The sequence below is a fragment of the Rhagoletis pomonella genome, unplaced genomic scaffold, assembly GCF_013731165.1.
Source record: "Rhagoletis pomonella isolate Grant_MI unplaced genomic scaffold, Rhpom_1.0 Rhpom_scaffold_00001, whole genome shotgun sequence".
NCBI lineage: Eukaryota > Metazoa > Arthropoda > Insecta > Diptera > Tephritidae > Rhagoletis > Rhagoletis pomonella.
The window spans coordinates 98,656,973-98,660,900 of NW_023458555.1; the positions used below are offsets into that span (position 1 = coordinate 98,656,973).

Genomic DNA, 3,928 nt, shown 5'->3' on the forward strand with positions numbered 1-3,928 from the left:
GTATGGGTGCCAGCCCTTGTTTTGCGATATTTATGGAGCTAATGGAAGAAATCTTTGAAAGGAGCCCAATAATTTCTAACAACCACACCGTCCACGTGAGCTTCAGACCGGCTACAGTACTGTCGGTGAGCGTAGTGGCGTCAACATCATCAAAGACGCCACAGCCATCTCTGTCACTGCTGCCACCGTCACCATCTCAATCTCCATTGCTACCACCGTCACCATCGCCAACTCCATCGCCACTACCACCACCGTCATCATCTCAATCTCCATTGCTACTACCGTCACCATCGCCACTACCACCACCGTCACCATCGCCATCTCCATCCCCATTTCGAAAAAAAAAAATTGAGCTGACGAAGTTGCAGGCGGAAGAAAAATTAAAAATGAAGGCTAAATCTATACAGCAATTTAAAGAATTGCTTAGAGAAAAATTTGAAAGAGATGCTGATATTGAAAAAAGAAAACTTGAGTTGCTGGAAAAACTGGCAAATAAGTAGCACTTTGCTTTTTTCATAATTATTTAATTTGATTTACTTTTTTCTGAATTAGGATTTTTTTCTTTGAATTTAAATTTTTATTTTTTTATTAGCTCTAAGAAAAGTACTCGTTATATTTTTTATTTGTTTTAATTTAATATGAAATATGAATGGATATTCGATGTGAATTTGATAGCCTTGAATTTTTTATTAGCTTTAAGAAAAGTACTCGTGATATATTTAGAGATTTTTTGATTTGAATTACCAAAGTGTTGAAATAAGTTGACTGAATTTTTGTTTAATTATGGTTTTCATACTTGTTAATTCAAACTAGTTAATGGTTTACAAATATATGAATGTAATATATATTTAAATAATATTTTGTTGTCTTAAATAATTAAAAAGGTTTTGTCTCCTATCAAGGTTTGCATCCAAATTTGACTCCTCAATTTCATCTTCAATAACAAAGGGGTTCGCTTCGTCTGTGTAATTTTCTTCATTAGCGTCGCACAAATCGTCAAAAGTTATGCAAATGTTATGTACAACACACGTACTGACCACGATGTTCGTAATCATCTTCAAATCTGTTTGCTCTGTAAATTTCAGCAGCCTTCGGAAACGTCCTTTTAACAGCCCAAACGCATTTTCAACTACCATTCGCGTTGAAGAATGTATTTCGTTGAATTTTCGTTGGGTTAAATTTCGATTTAAATTTAAATGGTGACACCAGCCATTTCGTCAACGGATATGCCGAATCTCCGATAATAAAATAGGAATCTGAGGACATTTCTTCATAATATCTTTCGGCATCGTGGAATAGTTTTGATCTTCTCAAAACTATGAAATCATGAAGCGAGCCAGGTTCACCACAAGTTATGTCCGTGAACTTTTTATCGGCATCTACTACGGCTTGAACCACCAAGCTGTACGATTTTTTTCGATTAAAGTTCATCTGTTTTTGATCTTTCGGCCCCTTAATAACAATACGTGTGCAATCTATAGCTCCAATCACGCCAGGAATACTTTTTTTTGGTGAAATTTTTCCGTTGTATTTTGCAAATAAGCACCTTCTGGCCACTTGATGTATTCATGGCTAATAGATACCATGAACTGTTGTCCACGCGGCCGTAGTGGCTATCCCAAACAAATTACCTAGCTGCCTAAATGTCACGGTGTTGCTTATGTACCAAATATACATATAAACTGCCTTTTTGGGGGAAATGCGTGACCTACCACCACCAGACTGGTCAGGAAGAAACGCAGATATTGAATATTTCGCTGAAATAGGAAAAGTTTTTTAAATTGCTAAATGCGCTTGTTTCAAAAAGTTTGCATTTATTACTTGTTAGATACTCCACTGTTTCACGTATCAGTCTCATGTTAATTTTGAAGTCCATCTCACTCATTGCATCGAGAGTACCTTCAAAGTTGGAACACCTCTCATGATGTTCACTTTCGCTTTCCGAGTCTTCAGAGGATGAACTGGAACTTTCAAATATGGTTTCCAGTATTTCGATTACGGTTTCCCATGCTCTAGCCTGGCATAATTCACGCTGCTCGCCCATACACATCGACACAATCACTTATTAAATATAATTATTTATTATAAAATATATATATATGTATATTTACCAAAGATTTTTCGGAATTACTCACTTTGTTAAATGTTTCGCTCAAAAATTTCACAAACAGTCCACATTTTTTGACAGCTGACACCAGTGTTGTGAAGTGAATGCAAATTATAAGACAGTTAAATATAAGCCAGTTGAGCGTTCTTTTGCAGCTCGGGTACAAAAGAAAACAACTATTAGTTGTGTTTTAGCATTTTCCAGCATTTGGTAACTGGTTAACAGCAGTATTCTGTTATGAGAAAATAGCGGCATTCTTGTTCTTATCCTCTGCTAGCGATTTAATTTCACTGCAGAGCTTTTCATTTACACTCCGAAAATTTTCAGTTTGTTTTGTCAGTTCTTCAGCCAGCACTCTCACTTTCGCTATTGTTGTTGTTAGTATTTCTGTCTTTTTAACGAATAACTCCTGGTGCATTTTTATGTTCGCTAGTTTCTCGCTGAATTTCTCATCCATCAAACAGATTAATTGCTTCACCTCCTTCCTATTCACTTTCAATGCTTCCTCAAATTCGTCTTAATACTCTTTCAGGTACATTTTTTTTCTTGACATTCTTCGTGATGTCTCGAAACACAAGATCGACATTTTGTATGTAGATGATGCACTCCGGGCAAATAAATTTAACCATAGGATGCATTCCAATAATTGTCGCCTTGTAGTTATCCAAGCCCGAGCATTTTGTTGCTGAGTGAAATAATTTTCCACAAACGCCCTCACATCGCAAGCCCGACCCGCCTCGAATCAGTGATTTGCAATTTACACACTTGTCATTATCGGACATTTTTGCTTATTTCGTTTCGTTTTATTTTATTTTATGCCCTATGTGTGTATGTAAGTATTCACTTTAGCATGTATTTGTTCTTGATTTTGGTACACAAGCTTTTAATTCCGCTTATTACGATTCTATTCGCCGTTCCTTGGCCCAAAGCAGTTCGGCCAAACCATTATTATAATTAAATAAAACTGAAGTTTTATTATTATAGTGTCAATTTCACTTAATAATTTATGGAAATCTGCTTACGCAACATATTAATGTGTATATTCTCACAATTAATGTTGCTGAGCACTTATTGCGGAGTCAAAATACGTACGTGCACACAAACCGATGTAACAGTGTAAGAATTGAATATCTTCGTTATTACTCAACTTTTTGCTATAGTTGGCCCTCCTTGGGGAAAAAACGAAACGGGCGAACATTAATGCCAGCCGAATAGTGCAGACGAAATTCCAAGTTTGAAGTTCAACCATTTGACAGCGTTTTCGGGCGTATCTTTTTTAATTAATTTGTAACGTACCTTACACCTTATTGAATATCTTCGTTATTACTCAACTTTTTGTTATAGTTGGGACATGAAAAGATAGAGAATTAAAATATCTTTTAGAATTATAGGTTAAAAACGTATTTAAAATGCATAATATGCCTTTTTTCGAGCTCACACTCAACTGTGTGCGTACGCAAAGCATTCGCATGTGGCATTCAGCCAAATCAGTGTTGTACCAATGGCAAGTAAACACATCAACTGACGTTTTTACAGGAAATAGTGCTTTTTGCGTTCCCGTGCACTTCTGCATCTGTTCTCCTTTTACTCTCACTTGAGAGGGTAGAATTGTAGTTTGACAGGTTTTAGTCCGAAGTTCAAAGGAACAGACTAATACCATGTCTCCATTGAGAGATTTATCCATTAAGATTTAATAAATCCCAGTTGCTAAATCACAACCGTCTCCAATACCATTACGAGATATGTTTGACGTTCACATTTTTAAATATTTGACGTTTGCTTATGTATGATTTTACAAATACAGTTGCGGACATTGATATA

At 36.0% G+C, this 3,928-nt stretch overlaps 1 long non-coding RNA gene across 1 annotated transcript; it reads right to left on the minus strand.

The window, feature by feature from the left end:
- Positions 1-623: 623 nt before the first annotated feature.
- Positions 624-3,559, minus strand: LOC118749183. Its single transcript, XR_004994171.1, has 3 exons — positions 2,136-3,559; positions 1,822-2,061; positions 624-1,757 (listed from the first exon to the last, which is right to left on the minus strand). It is a non-coding gene; the product is annotated as an uncharacterized LOC118749183 (long non-coding RNA).
- Between the last annotated feature and the right edge of the window lie 369 nt (positions 3,560-3,928).